Source organism: Taeniopygia guttata, chromosome 2 (genome assembly GCF_048771995.1).
Source record: "Taeniopygia guttata chromosome 2, bTaeGut7.mat, whole genome shotgun sequence".
NCBI classification, from domain to species: domain Eukaryota; kingdom Metazoa; phylum Chordata; class Aves; order Passeriformes; family Estrildidae; genus Taeniopygia; species Taeniopygia guttata.
In genome coordinates, this window is record NC_133026.1 from 125,874,533 (window position 1) to 125,896,463 (window position 21,931).

Consider the following 21,931-nt stretch of genomic DNA (forward strand, 5'->3'; position numbering starts at 1 on the left):
TGTAGGCAAAAAAGGAACATAAATTTGCTTGAATTATGAAGGCCACACACATACACTGGGCAAGTGTTGCGTGATCTCTGAAAATTATCTAATTGAGCCACAGCTGGAGACAGCAACACATAGCTGTGGCACTCAGAATGCCTGTGACGCCATTTCTTGTTCTCCACTCCCACACAGTTTTTTAGCCAGATTGCTAAAACAGGAATCTTACAGGATATTGAACACTGGCAAAAGATATGTACTTAGATATCAAAGTTAGTATGCCAGTTCATCAAGTCTTCCTATGCATACTCCACAGAGGAACAGAGAAATGCTTCTTCAGAGTTGGATAAATTAGGATCTGGATGTATATGATTTAAATCTCACTTTGGCAAAGCCCTTTCTTTTCCAGTGGAGTCTTAAGGGAAATTGAACAACTAATGTAGAAGCAGTCATTACCTTACTAAAGATAGACCTTGTTTGAGGAGCATACGTGGGCATGCACGTAGGCACAATTTTAAGTACATGGGTAGCCACCGAAGCATTTTTAAATGCATTAAAGCATGTCTGAGCATCTTGTTAGGTTGTGTCCAGTGAACCAAACTCAGGCACTAAGAATTTTGCAAGTTATTTTGTCTGGGCACCCAACTGACTTTGGGGAGTGCACCAGGAACACTGGCTCCTGCTTCTCTGTGCTCAGTTTGAAAACATGGTTCTAATGTCTGATCTCAGGCCAAGAGGATTTGATGGAAGTTAGTACTTTGAAGTTGAATTCTTATGGAGCAACTCTTATATTTCTTGCCCAGCTATGGGCCAATAAAATGGCCAAGGAATGTAGGACAGCTTTCAAAAACATTATAAATAAAATAATAATAAGAAAATACGTATGAGAACTACAGAGAGAAAGAAAAAACTAAAAATTTGGGAAAATGGCTTTCAGGTTTAAATATTGTACCATATATTTGGCCCTTTGAAGTTTAGAAATATTTACTACTGTATTAAAAATAGTTAGACTTTAGCATAACCACAACTGGTGTTGAATCGAAACTCTGACCAATCAGATCATATATCTAATATCATTAACTAAAGAGAATATGAACTACTGTCCCCGTGTCATACTGTTCCACCATGAAATGAATAATTCTGAATTTTTAAGCGATAAACAAGTCACAAGAAAAATTGAAAAATGCTTTTTTGAAAAGGAAGAATATCATAACTTTCCTATTATTAGCCTTTCATATCCTTATACTATTTGTTACATGCTCTAGCATGCATAAATATAACTCAAGGCATATAACACTTTCTTGTATAATGCAATATAATGAGGCTTTAAAGTAAGAATCAATCTGTTTGAATACAAGGTAGCAGATGTGTATTCACTAAGATGAAAGAAAGACTTCTCTCACCAGTGCATAGAAAATTTATGCTTGTAATTCCTCCTAGAGAATAAAGAAGAAATATTCATGAACAGAAGGCACAATGCAGTATGACCTAATGGAGCAATCTAATTCTGAAACCAAAGAATTTCTGTGCTCATCCAGGTATTGCTAACAATGTTTTGAAACCCTTTTTTCTCTAATTCTCTCCCTCAGTCTTCCCAGCTGTAAATCCTGTGCACTCCAATGCTTTAAATTTCAATATATAAAATGTATAAGACTACGAGTTAAAATAGTGTGTTATTTTTCTAATCATCTGTGATTCAGACTGGCAACTAAGGAATGTGGCATGTACATGGGGTGTGATGAGTGCATGCAGACATCCTGATGTACATAAACTAATTTATACTTTGAAAGATTATTATGGTGGATGGTTTCACTCACATATTAATTGTAAAATACATAAATGAATGTATAATAAAAATAATATTGAATAATATGAAAAACAAGTGTCTCCCTTCCTTGTACATCCATCCAATTTAATGCAAGGTAATGATGTAGCATATTTGTCTGTGTTTCCTATCTATGCTTTAGTGACTTTCTATGAAATTTGAAAGATTAGGTCATACACCTTGTGTACAAATGAGGGGTGAATCTTTCAGGGAGTGGTAACTCTGTCTGGATACTCTTTCCAACCTCTAGGACTCACAGGTAGTCTAGGTTGAGGCTTCTCCCCTTTAGAAGCTTTCCCCCTTTACATGGAAACAGTCACCTTCCACTGGGAGTTTTGCATTTGACTTCAGTGAGGTTAGGATTTCAACTTAGTGTGTAATTCTAATTCATTACTGAAAATAAGACTTTGGATGGAAGGTCACTTATATGGGTTTAATATATGGATGTGTAACATGTTGTGAAAAAGTACTTTCTTCACTCATCTTTCAGTAGCAAAATAAGACGCAAGAATCTGATCTGAATTATGCCTTGCACTTAACCTGAATGAAAAACTGACATTTTAACAAATATTTACATCTTCAGAATATAAAAAAAGAGTCACAATTAATGCCAGATCAATATCCTTGCTTTAGATATTTTGACAAGTAATCGCCCCCCCCACAAACCAGGCCAACTCTTTGCTTCAACTTCCCCCACCTCTTCTGTCAGTTTTTAGAATTTGAAATTAAAAGCATAAATTATATGTTGTAGCTTGGAGCTAAAAACTGATTCTGTCTCTGAATGTTCTTTTAGAACCATAGCCAGCCAAAACTAATTCAGCACAGTCTCACTGAAGTGCTTGGAGCAGTCTGTCTAAACAGCACAGGCCTTCTTAATTTACCCAGCGCTCACACTGCCTCCGATTAGGATGAAAGTGGCTGTGCCATCGAAGAAAAAAGTAACTTGACTCTTTCAGGTAGCAGCTGTGAAAGTAGGAAAACTTGCACAGATCAGGCTTTTAGACACAGGTCAATCCATACCTTTAACTTTCCTGAGGGCCTAACAAAATATTTGAGGGAACAGGAAATCTTCCCTGTTTGTATAGCTGCTGGACATCAGATGCTGCATCTGCCCTTGTGCAGACCTGACTTTTATCAGGTGTCAGCCACAAATCAGATCATTTTAGTGGACTGGCTCCTTGCAGTCCATTTTGGGTCATCTCCCAGAGCAAGCTAGAGGATTTCTGAACTCTCCCAAGCTCTGCTTGAGCTATCCTTAGCTCTTCAAAAGCAGCGGCAGCGAACTCACAGGAAAGTGCAGGAAAACTTCCTGTGTGCAGTCACATAAAGCTCTGTACCAGAGAAATCCTTTGCAGGAGGAGACGGTTCAGTTTTTGCTCACATGTGTGGTTCTCTTTTCACACTTCTAACAGAAATCCATGCACATAGAATTTCAACTCAAGATCTAAGGCGCTGGAATATGGCACAGACCAGAGGCGCTGGAATAATCATTGCTTGTGCTTCTCAGTTATAGCTACAGCCATAATGGACCATTGAATGAGTCAAGGAAGAAGGGCTATGCAAATATAGAATTAGAGCTTCTAGTATAAGTTAGTTGCACCAATGGGAAAAAGTAAAGTTGAATTTGTAAGGTTGACTTTTATAATCTTGGGATTATTAACTTTTGCAACTTTAATAATATTTTTTTCAGAAAACAAAAAAATTACTGTGTCATGTTATTTTCTGCAAGCTATGTAAACAAGTTTGTCATGACAACAACTATGTATTTGCAATCGATGTGATTAATGCTTTCTGGACCCACCAGTATAACAAATAAAAATAACTGTTTTTTTCTTAAATTATGCCTGTTCTGCAGCAAAAATTACAATCATTTGAGGTGGTCTGCTCGAGTTATTAGGTGTTTGAAACAAAAAAACAGTATAAAAATAAGACTTTTTTATCTTCAAAAGAGTTTGGTTTAAGTGTGAGATAAAAGCTGTTTGATCTGGTTTATTTTCCCTGCTACTAAATCTAATTTTATATAATTGTAGAGGGGTAAATAGATCTCAGAGATTTAAAACCTCAAAATAATAGTGAGAACACTTGAAATTTGTGTGTTTAATCATATTATTCTGGAATAATATGATTTCTGGTGGACATGGAGATAAGTAGGTGAAATAATAGAGTCCCTGTTCTGTTACCAGGTTTTTTACAGGATTGTTTATTGGTTTTATTCAATTTACTTTAATGTACCTGAATAGTTGAGGCAAATTTGACCTATATAGAAAGCTGCAAAACTAGTTCTTTTATGATGATAGTAATATCTAAAAATAATGAGGGGAAATTATTTTGTATTTTATCCATGTTCTGGAAAGAAATTCCATCAACAGAAATCTCTGTGCTTTTTGAGATGGTTCTGTTTCCTCTCTTGTATGTTCCCATGGAAGCATTAGTCTGGAATGAAAATGGAGAAGACAAAGGATGTAATTTAAATCTTCACAAGAGAGTCAATTTAAAATACGAAAAGTTCACAAATCAATAGTATTATAACAGTTATTGAATTTAAATATTAATAAGATGGGAGGAATTGATGGAGTGGAACCAGAGCTACTTAAAATCAAGCACATTATACAGCTAAACCATTAGTTGAAATAGGAAATCTAATTTTCTTACAACTAATGTACCTAAAAATTGGAAATACACTGTTGAGACTGAGATTCATAAACTGGGGAGTAACTTCTCAGTTCCATTACACTTAACTCAGTGAGTGCCATGAACACTTTATATCTTCTTTTTGATGCTGTGATAAAGGTCAGTATTAGTCAGAAAAGAACCTCCAAATAATCTACTATCTATGAATTGCCTATCATAAATACATACATAAAATTGAAATGAGAAGTCTGGCCCTATACTACGAAATCAGGTTGGCTACAAACTATACAGCAAAATTCCTTTGACTTTCCTGTCACATCACTAACCATGTTAGTATGCCAGGAAAGGATTTAGCCTCATAATTTCCTTTAGCAGAATTGTGAAGGCTTCAAGTCATTGCTCTCTGTCACTAAAGAAAATTATTTCATGATAATTTTTGCGAGACAGGGCTTAAATCTTTACCATGACAATGAAATAGATAAGAAGGCATATAAGAGAAATGTCATAAAGGTACTGTAGTCTGGTTCTATGACTTCAGATTCATTAGGGTTGTTTTCAGTTTTGGGGGTTTTTTTGTGGCTTTTCATTTGTTTTGTTTTTTGTGGTTTTTTTAATGTTTTCTCAAAAACAAACTACAGAATAATGTTTCAGCTTCTTTTAGAACAGTGTCAAGCACTAAGAATTATTTTTCAACACACAACTAAAATAAATAGGTTTTCATAACATGAAAAAAGCTTGTAAATGAGCCTGAAGCTTATTTTAGAACAGACCTATTGCAAAAGTACACATTATGAGTGCCTACAAGTGCATGTAAATAGCTCTCAAGAATATATAAGCAATTTTGACGTTTATTTGACCATTTGAACATACTATTGCACACTGTACTGTTAATTTGGAATACACAGTAGAGATTTTCAGTGAGAGCTGCTGGATTTATTCTTCCTGATCTGGCAGTAATTCTTTACATTTATGAGGATCCATTCAGTGCCCCAGCTACCTAAGCATTTTAATATCTGGACTGAGAATGTTTGTTTCCCATGAAGTCTTTCACAACCTTATTTCACGTCTGGATAAGGAAAACAGACTTACCTCAGGATGAGTCACTCATCCGCTCACAGGATATAATAATATTGCTTGTCTGCTTTTTCTTTGTTCTGTTATTTTCTTCCTTCTTATTGAGTTAATTAGTGTTTTAGGATCTAAAGGCCATGAGCAAAACAGGGCATGAAACATTGCAATGGGCTGCTGCCCATTGCTTCCCCGAGATCAGAGAAATTCAGTCTCTGAGGTGAGCAGCTCTGGTGCTGGCACAATTGACAGCAGAGCTCTCCAGTGTGGTGCAGGAGAGTTTCCCAAACCAGAGGAACCAGTGGGGAAACTGAGAGAGCCTCCAGGGGCCTATAGCTCATGCAATAACTCCTCTTTGAGCATATGCACAGAATAACAATGTCGCATTAAATTGTGCAGTGCTATATTTACCCACAGTAGTACAGTCAGGGTTGCCTTCCCATCAGAGCAGAGCTGTGCCAGCCCATGGGACTCCAAGTGGTATATTGACCGTGATTGTGGTGCTGAAAGAGGCAATTCCATTGCTGGTGTTTGGCTTTGTCATTCTGTGAAGTCCAAGGTCAGATCAAAGTCTACAGTACTCAATTCTTTTCACAGAGTTCACAGAATGACAAGGTTGGAAGAGACCTTTAAGATCATCGAGTCCAACCCATGCCCTAACACCTCAACTAAACCATGGCACCGAGTGCCACATCCAGTCTTTTTTTAAATGCATCCAGGGACGGTGACTCCACCACTTCCCCGGGCAGACCATTCCAGAACTTTATCACTCTTTCCATGATACCACTTTTTCCTAATATCCAACCTATATTTCCCTTGGTGCAGCTTGAGACTGTGACCTCTCATTCTGTCAGTTGCTGCCTGAAGAAAGAGACCAGCCCCACCTGACTACAGCCACCTTTCAGGAAGTTGTAGAGAGTGATAAAACCACCCACATCCTCTCTTCATATTGGACAGAGTTTCTCAGGCTTGGTAGAAGCACATACCAATGCAAGTGTGAACAGCCTTGTTTAAAACTGCATTGACTGGTAATTTCAACACTGAACTTTTCTTTTGCTATGAACTTGAATCTCTCTTTGTTCATGTCTCCTTACATTTCCATTGTGACCCATTCAATCCTGTTGCTATTTGTTTTCTAATGTCTCGGGTGTACTTAAATCTATGTTGTTTCAATTTTAATTTTTTTTTCTGTTGCAAAATTTAGACAAATTATCCTTTTTAATGCTTTTGATATTTGCATCATCATCAGATTTTTTTTAGCAAGTCTATGTTTGAGTTCTAATATATAAAGAGGTTAAGGGGGAAAAGATGTGTAAAATAATGAATGCTTATATCCAAAACATAAAGTCAGAATGAATATTGTTATCATTTGACTATATGATAATCAGCCTACAACTAGAGCAGCCTACACTCGTAAATAAACCACTTTGAAAGACAAATGACATGCAGTAAACACACAGACTATTATGAATTCATGCTCTCTTGAAAATCAGAATACATGAAGTTTTCTCAGGAAATATTAACAGAGAATAAAACAATAAAAAGTTTGAGATAAAAAGCTGGAAGCATCCCAAGCATCCATGACTCTGGACAGTGATCAAATAAAAATCTCTAAAGTTAAAATTTTAAATTATTATTCCTTAGCAGATACAAAACATCACTTGTAGCTCCTGCAAAACTATAATTCATAACTGAGTAATTAATTTATCAAGGCTATCTGGAATGATGGTTCCAAACGTGGGATTCAGTAAGGCAATGTCTTGGGTAAGGTAGCAAATGCACTTTGGTCTTACAAGGTCTGTGTGTTCCATAGATTATCTAGCCTGTTGCCTTTAAAAGATAACAAGACATAATAAGAGATCTGCAAATATAATTAGGTGTGTATCATGGAAGATAAAATATGACAATTTTTTCACATCCTGACACACTAAAGAAATGGAAATGACAAAAGAAGAGACAAAAGTTGAGTGGAAAAAAAATTACAAGGCTGACTGGACGTTTGAGTTTTTTTCCTTTAGACTTCTATAATTTTACACTGTGGTGGGATGACCGTGGCTGGATGCCAGGTGCCCATCAAGCTCTTTTATCACTCCTCCCCTAAGCAAGAGGGTGGGAAGTAAGACAGAAAAAAACCTTAGGGGTCAAGAAAAAAGCAATTTAATAAAGAAAAAGCAAAAATTTCACAAAATAGCAAAGGAAAGCAGTAGAATTATTCTCTATTTTCACTCAGCAGACAATGTCCAGCTGCTTTGCGGGAATTAGGTCTTAAGAACATACCACAATTTGTCTGGAAGAAAAATGTCAACAACAAAACACAAACAAACCCTCTCCCTCCATCCATCCTTCCATCCACACCTTCTCTCAGCATTTTTTTGCTGATCAGAAGTATGAAATACCCCTTTGGTCAATTTGGGTCAGTTGTCCTGGTTGTGTCCCCTCCCAAGTTCTTGTCCACCCTCATCGTACTGGTGCTGTGGGGATTTTGGAGAGACAGCCTTGATGCTGTGTGGGAGCACTGCTCAGCAGTAACCAAAACAGTTGTATCAACAGCTTTCTAGCTGGGTAAGCCAAGATCACCACTATGAGAACTAATTATGGGAGAAATCAGCAAAACTCAATATATTTACCATGAACCTTTTATGTTAAAATGTTGGAGAATTCCACACACCTCAGATGACTCCTTTCAAGGAACGCTGTGAAATAACGATGGTTTTTCTACCCTGTGGAGCCCATTCTAATTGAAAGCCATGTAGCCTTAGGGTTGATTCTGTGGAAAGTACTGCATTTTTTAAAAGGAAGAGCATCTATCAAAACAGGGAACTGAAGAAACCTCTTGTTGACCAACTGTGTCACTCAAAAAAGTATGATATACATAGTCTAGTTTAGTCTCAGGTTAAAGTTTTGTACTTTATCCCTTGGCAACAGAAAGACTTCATTTCTTAGGATAAAACACAGTGGCAAGAAAGAGGCTAAACATTTATAATTTACAAGCATGGTGATAATTTGAGGCTTAAATATCAAAGGACAGATCAACAAACAGAAAATATAAGCAAACAAGCTCAGTCTAGCCACAGTTGTCTGAGATGTGGCAGATCATGACAGCTCTGTGAGGATGGGGACTGATTCCTGAGAGAAAACACAGGCACATGAGTAGCAGCTGTAGTATGGTTGTGGTTCTTGGCATTTGTGCTGAGCAGAACCACGCACACACACATACATACACACACACACACGGATGCACAGCAAGTGCCCTGCTGCAGCAGAAGACAAATCTCTGCTGATATGCTCCTCTGGGTCCAGCAGTATCAGCTTTGTTACATAACTGATTAAACGGGGCTACATAATAATTGCATCTCTCATGTGTCTATCATCGTTCACAGAAGTATGGCTGCTACACCATGTGAGTGCTTGTGTTATTATCTTCAGCAAAGAACTCATGCCCCAGTGGGAGAATCCCCAAAGTAGCTACAGTCTTATTTACTTGAGCTGTGGAAGCTCATACCCACATGACAGCTCAGATGACAGTCATACCATGAGTCAGGCAGGCAAGGGTATGTCTCTAGTACTCAAATGATTTTAATTGTGGTGAGAATCTGCATGAGCCCTGCTGGCCTTTGTTTTTTAGTCTGTAGCAGAGTGATTAGTGACATGGGCATGGTTAGACTGTCTAGCCAAAATTAATTATTTTCCATTTGTGGGAAATTTTAACCTTAGCATCAGAGAGAATGTGTGTGTCACCTGATGAATACAAATGCAGTGAAGGATAAAGAAAAGCTGAGGGGAGGGAAGGAATTAGTGGCAAAACCAGTGTGACAGAAAAGCAGATCAGACAGACTTGTAGGCATTTCAGTCCCACTTGTACTGCTTCACAGTACTGACTATTTGCAATCAGCAAGAGAAAATCTGCTAAACATGAAAGTCAGTTGAATAGGGAATAGGTTATTTATCATGTTAGTAAAGGATTCTTCTATTTACTCTTTCAACTTTCCATTATTATAGCATATCTCCTTTTTATTTATAAGAGTTTGAAGAGATCTGCATTGAAACATAATTGGTTTATGGCTCCTAGCCACCTGACAAAGTTAATTGTTGGTTGTCTGTGCATTGGTCCTGTGAGAAAATTCTATGTCTGTACAAATTAGTTGGAAGCCACTGCCTCATAAAAACAGTCAGAATAAATCCTTTATCCATTCCTAAGCAGAGTTGTGATAGATTATTGGGGTTTTTGAGGGAAAGGACAAAGTATAGTACTAATCTGCTATTTATGAATGACAAGGCTTCTTCACCATTGAGCTCAATTGAAATCAAAGGGTACAAGCACTAAGGAACTCAATTCACAGATGATTCTGGCAGATGCTTATTGTTTTCAAACCCATTCCACCTTAATAAGTCACTGGTGCTGAATGCATTATTACAGGTTTTGAAAGACTGGGATTATAGTATTTCTGTATTTAACTCCAAAATTCATTCCTCCCCTTACATTTTGAAATAAAGATATTTTTAAGAATTGATAATAATGGATTTTTATGTCTTCATATATCAAATTTTTCTTTCAATCTTCAATCTCAAAAAATTTAAGAGGCTCATGTTTTCAAAGTGTTTAAACACCGAATACTTATGGAACATTTGAAAAGAGCAAGTAGAGACTTCACTAAAATCCATCCAAAGTTCCCACAAAAGTAGATGAAAACTTCCACAGGACACAGGATATTATCAGATCCAGTTATTGTGCTATTAGTATTCAAAAGCAGAAACTGAAATACTTATTTGTCAATTCTTTAATAAAAAGTATTTGAAAATACTACCTTTTATGCTGCATTAATTTACTTGCAGTGAATCACAAGACATAAATGAAGAAATAGACATAAGCCTTAGTGGTGAAGTAAAGTTCAAAGTGTTGGAGAAATCCCTGTTTAGCAAGTCTGTTGACACATCATTTTACTCTGCCTGAAGAAATTTCTGTTCTCACTCCCTTACCAGCTCTTTGTCACAGTCCCTTTCCACATGGGTTACTGTCCCTGGAAATTGACCACTCATCTGAACCTTCTTCCTGAGGTCCAGTTCAAATGAAGCTGGGAAGGTTAAAATGCTCGAGACTGGAGGCAGGCTGGAACAAACCAGTATTTTTTTGCCTGCACATCTGCAGTCAGAGGGGGATGTGTGAACAAGCCTTAAGGCTCCACAGCTGCTTCGCAGAGTTACAGCTCTAGCCTGGTATTCTCCTGCTAATGCAGATAGCTGCCATTGCACAAGAGAAACAGTGGGTGAGAAGGCAATGATGAGTCTAGCAGGACATTCTTTGATCCTCCCTCTCCCTGATTCCCGCTAAATCCTTTAGTTCCCCCTGAGTCCCCCTGGGACTTTATGCTAAATCCACTGTGCAGAGAACTGACAATTCAGAAGCAAGGCAGAATTTATGAACTACCTATAAAACTTTATAAATTTAAGAAGAAATATTTTCTTACTGAAAAATACAATTTCTGAGGTACAAATATTCATTAATATCTCACAGATAATTCAATAGTGCTGTTCTTCTGCACTGTTAGAAGAAATGTATAGAAATGTGTCTCAGACTTATAGGTAGAACCTTGAAAACATGAACAAAAAGCTTTGAAATCAGACACCTAAAAAAAAAAATTACTATAACTAATGGTTTTAAATTTTCCCCCCTCTCCCTACAATTATCATTTGGACTTATGTAATACTTCAAGGTTTAGAGTTTGCAAAATTGTAATAACAAAGTTACTCCAAGTACTTGAATTTTCTACTTTAGTTTAATTTGGAAGTAGATTCTAAACAAAGAAAATCCCTGACATGCACATTATATTGAACAGCAGTAAATTTTAGAGAAAGAAGCATAAAACTCACCACTGGTCTTGTTTAATTTGTGCCTATCTGTATATTTTTAGTAAAATCAGTGAAGGAACACTGAGCCAAAATAGAAAAAAACAAGTAAGTAATTTCATTATGCAAAAAATACAGTTAGGCACAAACAAGAAAGTGATTGGAATAGCATGAAACTATCTTTTTTTTTTTTTTTTTTTTTTTTTCCCTCTAACATTTTTGGGAAAATTTCAGCTTGAAATGGCTGAAAAAGCATGGATAAGTTTAAGTGCTTAGCTGACTCTAGACATGGAAATCTTTAAAATTCTGTCATTGCTGCAATCAGGTCAGTGTTTCAACAATGAAATTTTTGTGAAAAAAAAAATTACACCCACACTGAGAAGAGTGAAAAGGTGAGAGAGATATGTCTATTTCTGATACTGACTCAACTCTCTTTTTAAAAGACAGTCTTAAAAGATCAGCTGTTCATCATACTTTCTAGTCAAACCGAGTGATTTGGCGCTATATTCAAATATTGTCTCATATGACAGAAATCAAAGGAATATTAACAGCATGGAAATAAATGCCTTTTAGAGAGAAAGCACAAAGTTTTAAAATGTATATTTGTTCACAGACATTAAAAATCTAACTTCTTTCACAAACAAAAACACTAGAAGCTTAATGCCTACAAAAATACTCATGGCATCTGAATGCCTTATTCAGGATTGACTGTTGTTAAGAAATTTACTGTCAAGCAGAAATTTTAAAAATTAACCCTCCATTCAAAGTAACTATAGCTGTACATGGGTCAGAATCTGTTCTTACTAATTTCTTTGCTCTATAATTATATTGAAACCAGAATTACACTGTTTTTACACAGTTCAAGTGGGATTATACTCATAATTTCTGAGAAGACATATAGCAAAAAAAACCCCAAACCCTTATACAGGAAAAGAAAACTCCTCCAGTGCATGGTCTTAGACCAAAGGAGTGTAAATAAAGCTAAGTATAAACCATCTGACTTCTGTAATTCAGAGTGATTTTTAATGTCTAACTTTTTCCAAGCTTATCACAAAATTCTCAGAAAATTTTGGGGAATAGAGGGATAATTTTCTCATTCTGTCAGGATTTCCAACTCAGTTCCTGAGAAGAAAGTTGGAATGAAATATCATTGCTTTGGGTTGTTTAAAGGTCCTGAGTAGTACTTGCCAGGCATATTATTATGTCAATGAACTTTGTACAAAGCAGCAATGTTCCTTCAAAATAGGTAAAACATTTGATAACATAATGGCTGTGTTTCTGACTGTGAAGTTCACAAAGGTTTCTTATTAATATAGGAGTGAACTTGTTTTGAGATCTTGTCCTCTGTGCTGGTTTTGTCAGGGATAGAGTTAATTTTCTTCCTAGCAGCTGGTTTGGGTCTGTATTTTGGATTTGAGAAAAAAAGCAGTGTTGACAGCACACCAATACTTTAGCTATGGCTGGGAGATGCTTGGACAGAGTCAAGACCTTTTCTGCTTCTCCCATTCTGCCAATGAGCAGGTTGGGGGTGCACAAGGAGATGTGTGGGGACACAGCTGAGACAGCTGACCCCAACTGGCCAAAGGGATACTCCAGGCCAAATGGCATCAATGTTTGCATATAAACTAGAGGGAAGGCTGGCCAGGGGCTGCTGCTCAGAAACTGGCTGGGCTTTGGCTGATGGTGAGAAATTGTTTTTCTTGGGGTTTTCTCACTTTTTAAAGTTCATTTTCCTTTTCATTACATTATTATTATTAGATTATAATTCAGTTATTAAACCATTCTTTTCTTAATCCATGAGTTGTCTCTTATTTACCCTTCCAATCCTCTTCCCCCATCCTGCTGGGTTTGGGGGGATTGAGCGAGTGGCTGTGTGGCATTCCATTTCCAGCTGGTATTAAACTAGAATATCCTCATTCATTTTTTCTCCCCTAACTGTCTCCTTCAGCTTTGCAATAAAACTTTTTGCTCTGAAGTTGCTTCTGACCCAGCATCCAATGTGGAGGATTGATGTGTATCCTAAAGTGCTTTGGAGGTGTAGAAAAGACTAAAGTGATTCCTCTTTCCAATGAGATAAGGCACTGTGCAAGCTCATACCAGCATTTTTTCTTTGCTTTTTACTTTTCCTGTTTGAGGATGAGAACTGCAGCTGTTACAGTATTGTCAGTGGGATGTTGGATCATGCAGAAAATAACCCAAGAATTTAGGTTCTAAATCTAAATCCCAGCTTAAGTCAACTAAACGGAAGAAACTTCAACACTGAAATACTGACACTCTATAACAGTGTCTCTAGTTCTAGTTTTTCTTATAGTTAATGATGAAAATGATGGATCAGGCCTATAAGATCAAAATATCTGAGAGAATGGAAATGCATTCCAGTGCAGTGGAAAGGAATTCCAGACAGATGGGTAACAGCAGTCAGCTTACTGCTGTTATGAGTTACTACTGTCTAGTAACTGAGTGCTGGTAAGTCCATATTCCGAGTGGCAGCTGAGAAATAAACCTCATTAACATAAACCATGATGGAAGGAAAAAGAGAGAGACTTCAAGACGTATCTGATTTTTGTTGATATGTATATTTTTAAGTTAAACTTTAGGTTTTGGTTTTATTTTGCCTCTACTCGATCCCGAATTTACATTCTACCTTATGTCTTGGTCTGTTAATGTTTTGATTTAAACATTTACATATATGCTCAAGAAAATTTCTGCATTATTTGCAGTACTCAAAGTCCCTAAAATATACAAATCTGAGCCTTGTAGAAACTAAAGGGACTTTTTTTGTAGCAATTACTCTTTTCCCTAATAATGCAGTCAGTGCAAAAATCAAACCCACTCAGTGTACTATGGGCAAAAGATGGGAGGAAGGAGCTAAGAAAGAATACAGAGATTAGTAAGATCAGCCAAATCACAGGCAGAAGAGATTCTGAAGTGTTGTATTTTGGGAATGCTGAATAGTACCTGAATTTTTAAAATACACTGCATACGCTTCAAGTAAATGGTAAAGTAGAGGGATTAGAATGATGATAAATTAAAATCTTTCACCAGACTTCTTTTTTATGAAGTTTGATACGTAAAATGTGTGTATTAAAAGTCACAATAGGCATAGAAGTTGATGCATTGCTTTAATATTAAATTATTGTGAATTATTTGAGCTTAGCTCAGTTGGTTACGTCATGGTGCTAATAATGCCATAGTTGTGGGCTCAATCCCCATGTGGGCCATCCAGATAAGAGTTGGACTTGACGATCCCTACAGGTCCCTTCCAACTCAAAATAGTCTGTGAATAAGATACATATTACTTAGAAGTAAATACAACCCAAAATTTACTGTACAGCAATGCCATATGTTCAATTTTTAATGAAAAATGTTAATTCAAAAAATCTTAAACACAGCAGAATCTATCTATAACCCTGTTATAATTATATTCTTAATTTATTACAATTATTTCAAAGCTGTTTATTTGTCTATGAAATCAGTATAAAACAGAGTAATTCCAGGTAACATTTGTATCTGAAATTCTTGATTTGATCTGAAATTTTTACAAAGTGTAAATTAATTAGGTTCTTTCATTCAGCAACTTTTCGGAGTTTAGCATCAAATTCCTTTGTCTTTCTTGGAAAGCCTGTTTAATATGCTTTGCATGCTTTCTCGCATAGCTATGAATGTATAATGCATTACTTAAATGTCACTGGAAATACTACTGATTGGAAATAAAGAATGTCTGGTACAATAAAACACATATTTTCTGAAGATACTGTTGCTTGCTCTCTCAGTGGCATCAGTTTTACTGGAAGTTCACTCTCCAATGAGCTCTGACAAAGATATATGTCATATCAGATGACAAAAAAAATTCATGGCTGGTTAAGAGCCATTTGGTGGTCAACATGCCACTTGCCCTCAAAATAGAGTCCAACTAGAATTTAAATAGTGAGTGAGGCCTCTTGCAAACACTGTACAACTGAGAGGAATGGAATAGGCTAGGAAACAAAGATGGCTTTTATTCTCAGATGGGAGAGGGAAAACTGCTGCAAAGCTCAGGTGGGTTGAGCTATTCAGTCTTACACAGCAAACAACCCTCTTGTGTTGCTGTCATCTGCTCACTGCAGTCAGTTCCACCATTGAACAATTGGTGATTACAAGCAAAAGAGTGTAATGAAGACAGCACAAAACTTTCTTAATCTCATAAATTAATTTTTTCAGGATTTTTTTCTCAATATCATGATCTATCAGTTTCTTGACTTACAGCAGACAGATATAAAAATCTTGCAGGCACAAGGGTTCTGTTAATTTTAATTACATAAGTTGCCATAAAGAAGAAATTGACGTATAACACCAAAAGGAGATTTCAGAACTAAGACAAAATCAAATTAATTTAACATGGATAACATATAGCATTCTACCTCTTTCACATTTCAGTTCATTACCATATGAAAGCCAGGAGAAATACTAGATGTGTTGCTATATTTTATAAAATAACTAAAGGAATACAGGATAAAGATAGATTTGTTTGGTGGACTTTTAACGTAAAAGGGTTCTGAGAAAATAGATCCTGTTTACTCTAGCAAAAATAAAAACTGGGGTAAATTTACAGGACTGGAGCCAGAGCTTGGACTAATTAAAAAAGTGCATCTGGGGAGATCTGTAAAATTTTCTAAAATTGTGAACTTGGCAAATTTGAGCAAATTTTAATATCAAAACAGGGAAAAAATGCTAGTAAAAATTCTCATGGGCAGGTGGATTTCATAATATGAGTACTTGGATGAGGCTAAATTATTCTTGTATGACAAGCACCTTAAAAAATGGAGATGGTTCAAAACCTTTCATTGACCCTATTTATCCATGTCTGATCATTGCTGGCATTCCATGAATTGCTGCTGTAGGAAGCGCAGACCTCAGGGTATGGATTCTACAGACCCCATCACTCTCAGCATTGAGGAATACTGAAAATAGAAAAAAAACTAGGTAAGGTAACTTAAAATTACTTATCAAACAGAGGGTACAAAAAAATCCTCTCTCCTGCTTATGAAAAGGAAAGCAAACTCCAATTTGGAAAAGAAAAAAAAAAAATGCGTAGACAACATCCAGCCTAACAAAACATTGGGGACAGCCTTAGTAGGTACCTGTATAGGTACAAGCTCTTTAAGCCAAGTTTACTGTGCTGTTGAGGTTATAACAGTATTAGATGATCATTTAGAGGGTTTTACTGTCTGCTTGCAATTTATTATAAGTTTCTCTTCCTGTAAAAATTAGTGTGTGATTCATGTGTACACATGTGCACAGATGAGCAATTTGGGGACAACCTAGCTGACTGAGCAGAGATGCTCAGATGTCTGTAGAATAAAGGTTAGAGATCACTGCAAGGAAAGAGGCAGGAACAGCAGAAGCTAAGGACCACTGGAGGAACTCAGGAAGCAAATACAGCCATGCTCTGGGGGTCTGGGTCTCTCTCTAGTGATGAGGACACTGTGCTGACAGGAGTGAGGATGAGTGTAGATGAACGAGTGACTAGAATGAAAGGACCAAATAACAAGAATAGTATTAAGCAGGAAGATAAGCAGTTGCTATTAAAACTACTTTTTAAATTTGTATTTCCATTCTGTTTTCCTCAGTTGCTATTCACATTTTCTTATTTAAATTTTATTTAGACCTTCCCTTTGAATTGCAACTCTTTTAAGTATTTGTGTAGCTAGGAGTTTCAGTTTTCTCCTCAAAGACATGACTTATTTGGAATGTCTATTTTCCTATGTCTCTTTCTGTTTACCACTTAAAATACACTTTATTTATGATCATCTGGCACTTCCATTTCATCTTAAAAATGTTGTTTTTATATTCTCAGCCTACACTTGCTGTTCTTTACAGTCTCTTTAATATTGGTATAAATATCATATCTCAGTAAATAACAGACCCAGATGAATAAAAATATTCACTTGTGGACACCAATGACACAATGTCACAGTGGAGAAATAAACTCCACTTTCAAAAGGGAGGAGATCTTCTGACGTAACTACCTTTTTTTGTTGGCTATCACAGTAAAAATATAAATCTGATAAATGAAGCTGAATCTTGAATAGCCAGCACCCATGACATTGGAATTGGTTCTAGTGTGGTCTCTCTTTTCAAAAATATTTTTAAACAAAGCAAGTGGACTAAATCATTCAAATATGACTACTTGAAAACTGGTCCTTTGTACTTAAGATCTATTAAAATGTACTCAAATAGTTTATGAGTCTTGTTGTAGTTTACGGTAATAATATCTCATAGTCTATGAGTAAATTGTTTGGGTTTGGATTTTTAAAATTTCTTTTATACTCTTTGATTCTGAGTTATTTTCCCTCTTTATACCTGTAACTTGTCTACTGGTAAATGCTTTAAGCTTTGTAGAGTAATGTGGACAATGGATATGCTTTTTAGGTGCCCCAAGAAGTATATAGACTCTTTAAAACTGCAGTTCAGATGACATATCAAAAGATCATATAGAAGTCATAAGAAGGTATCTAGAGAAAAAACTTGGAATTTGTTGTGTTTGTTAGTTTGCTCACTAAGAGATATAGTATTCAGAAACAAAATTTACAATATGCTTGATTTAAAAGGTAACTACTTTTCGGATTGGAAACAGAGCCAAAAGATGAAAAGAAACTTGAAAATTTCCCAGTACTGAAAAAAATCTTTACTTTCTTAATAGCAAACCTAAGGCTGATGAAATCTTCCAGATCAACGGTCCTGGAAGGGAAGGTCCTCCTGTAACAGAAAAGTCAGATGCATTGAACTGAAAGTGATGCAACCAAGTAAGGACAGCTGTCCTGCTTACCCTCTGTTATGTGAACAGGCCTACTGACTAGCATCTAACCTGAGAAGTGTCACCCCTGGGTCTTGCATAGTAGGGCTTTTTTCATTGTCGTTGAGCTTTGAGTTGGCTATGGCCGTAAAAGGCATCTACAGAAAGGGTGGTTTATTTCTTCCCGAAAATAGAACCAGAACCTGAGGCTGAAAGATGAATGTTTGTGTCACTCTAAAAGGTCTTACTAGAACACCTCCACCTTGAGCTTTCTCTTCTATAATTTTAGGTTAAATTAACTACTATTAGAGGCACAGTCCTTTCAAAAAATAAGAAATGTGTGCTATGAAAAGTGAAAGACCATCTGGAGTTTAGATTGATATTGAAAGACTGATTGATTAATGTTATAGGGTTTAAAACTGAAGAAAATTTCAGGCCCAGACATTTGGCAAATGTAATCCATTACATGAATAGATATGCCAGTGCTTCAGGGAGATCGTTGTCTTTCTCATTTCTCTCCACCTAGTTCTTTTAATTTGTGTTTTGTAGCTATCTTCATCTTAAAATTATATAGTTGTCCATTCTAAATCTTATGCCTTCAGCTCCTTTCTCTCATTACATAAACCTAGTAACTGTCCCTCCTAGCTACTTTTGAACTTGTCTCTGTTTTGAGGTACATGATCTAGTTTTATCTACTTATAGAGGAACACAAAGAAAAATATCAGCCACTGTGAAAAAAAAAAAGGAGAGGAACAAATAAACACACTCCTATCTAAACAACTCAACAAGCAAAAACAGTGAAATCACCTTCCAAAACTATACTGTCTTTATGGCTCCTGTAGGTACCATTAATCTGAGAATATTTTGTTCTTTTCAGGCAGCAGCCAATAAAATGGAAGAAAATTTCTAGTGGTTATAGGCTTTTAATTAACTATGCTACAGAAATTTTTGCAGAACTGAGGGTATCACCAAGAAATTAATAATTGATGTGGCTGTTCTTCTCTGCTGTACTTGTTAATATTCATTATTGGCCATTTTTAAAACTATAAAACAGGAAAAGTGAGAAAGAATAAAAACAATGAAGTTATATAGGTATACCAGAAAATGTGCAGTAGAGAAGAAAGAATAGATGTAGAATAAAACCATAAGAAAGTAGAAGGAAAAAAGTAGATTAACAAAGTGGAAATATTTGTAAAATTACTTAATAGATGGGAAGATAGAAAGATATTTCTATCTTTAATCAGGAGAAAAACAAAAACATTGATGAATTTAGAAATTTTTTTTGAATATTTGAACACTGGATGAAATCCTTCTGTAAGTGAATGCACATGTGAGATTCTGCAAATATAATTGACCTTTTTATTGACTATGCAACACAGTATTGAACAATATATTTGAGCAGTATTCCAGTTTAAATAAAAAACTTAGGATTTTTTTGCCAGCAGTCTATTTCAGTACTGTGGGTTGCACCAGATACATTGAGCACCAGTTAAGTCTCCTGGCTAGATAACACTCCTATTTGTGTTAGAACCTATGGCATTCTTTTAAAGCTCCATGTTCAATAATATCTAGTCAGATCTTACTGTGCTCTTTATTTTTTAACCTACATTCAAATTATTAAAACTTAGTTATATAAACCTTCATGAATGTGGTAGAAATAATTAAACTCAGAGTCTCTGTCCTGCCACAGATGATTTGGTAAGTATATCAAGGTCTACTCTGTGGTCATATTTGCAGATTAAAATCTGAAGAAATTAAGAGAAATTCAGTTGTCATGTGCATAAATAAATCTGCATCCAGACTGACATAAGTAAATCAAAAGATGTTTTTTAATAAGCAGAAGGAAAGAATTGTTTTTTATTATAAAGCAAAACTAAATAAACTTTGAAAGCTTGGTTTAAGTAATACCTATACCTTTCACAAGGTCAGTTCACACTGGTGAATTTCAGCCAAGAAACAATTCTCTTGAGGAATTTTAGTGAATCCTCACTTGCAAAGGAACAACATTGAGAACAAAATACTGGGTTTTTTACTAATAATTATGGGTTTTTTTGCAATTTCAGTGTCAGTGGAATCACATCAGAGACCATATCTGTGGTGAGGTTTTGTTTCCGGGTTTGTAATGAGTCTGTTCTGTATCTATGTGTGAATGCAGGAGTTTAACTGTGTAGCTGCAATTATCCATGAGGAACAAACTGGAAATTAAATCTCCTTTGGGATCTCTTTTAAGCAGATTTAAAAACTCAAACACATAAAAGCAGTATGAATTCAGTAGAGGAACATGCACTACCTCTCAGAATTCGCAAGACACGTAATGCTCAGGAAAACAGTTTAATCTGCATTCCCTCTCTGTCTTTTAACATACCACCATGACAGACATTTATTAAATCTATGTATTTTATGTCAGTGAGAATAGATTTCATTTATCTGCTTATTTCTTATTTACAGCTCTTAGCTATTTATGTATTGATAAAACTGCCTCTCTTGGTCTGTATTTACCCTTGACAGTGTCTGCATATCCTCTATTCTATGTAGCCTCTTCACTTTGACTGTTTTTCAAAGGCATCTAAAACAAGGAGAAACTTGCCCCATTTGACTGCTGAGTTAGTAGATTTGGAATGTGCATTATAAAACGAATGCCATGTACATGTAATTAAGAAGAATAAATGCAAACTTTGAAATGCAAACTTTGATAAAAGTTATATTTTGCCACATGTATGCACATTAATCAATCCACACTTCTGTCATACATTTGTCACTGTTGTTTTTTGGTTATGTTCTAGATCTGTGCTAAATAGCCTCCTCCAAAAGAAATATTCCAACAAGGTAATAATTATGCTACATAGTACAATATGAACTGCACAATTTGCAATATACGTTCACTTAAGGCTATTGATTTTTAAAAGTAATTAATATATTTTGCTAACATTCTGTCTGAGAATCTCTTCAAATAATTTCTCTAAAATAGAGTCTTGAAAGTTTTAAGATATAAGCCAAATTGTATCCTTTTCCAATAAAAATGCAGAAATTTTAGAAGATTTGGTGGAAATTGAAACATGGAAGAATTGGACAAGGAACTGGTAATTGAATCTGGGGTTTCTCTTTTTCCAGGTGACAGTGAGAGAGAGAAAGGACAATGTTGTCTAAATATATATTTCTCTTCAGTTAGCAACAATTGAGACAAAAGATCTATATTGACTTTTCTTTCTACTATTTGTCCTTATTTATTTGTTCTAAATTCATAGAATCACAGAATGATAGAATATCCTGAGTTAAAAAGGACCCACAACCATCTCCAAGTCCAGCTCCTGACCCTGCACAGAACAGACCAAGAGCCATATCACGTGCCTCATAGTGTTGTCCAAACACTCCTTGATCTCTTTCAGACTTGGTATTGTGACCACTTCCCTGTGGGGTCTGTTCCAGTGACCAACCATGTTCTGTGTTTGAAAGCATTTCCTAATATTCAACCTAAACCTCCCCTGACACAGCTTGATGCCATTCCCTTGGGTCCTGTCACTTGTCACCCCTGAGAAGAGGTCAATGCCTTCCCCTCCTCTACCCCTCATGAGGAAGTCGATTTCAGTGAGGTCTCCTCTCAGTCTCCTCCAGGCTGCACAGATCAAGTGACAGTAGCATCTCCTCATTCAGCTTCCCCTCAAGACCCTTCACCATCTTCATTGCCCTCCTGTAGTGCCCATTAATAGCTTTACATTTCTTATATTGTGGCACCCAAAACTACTGCCAGGACTTGAGGTGAGTCTGCCCCGGTGCAGAGCAGAGTGAGACAATCCCCTCCCTTGCCT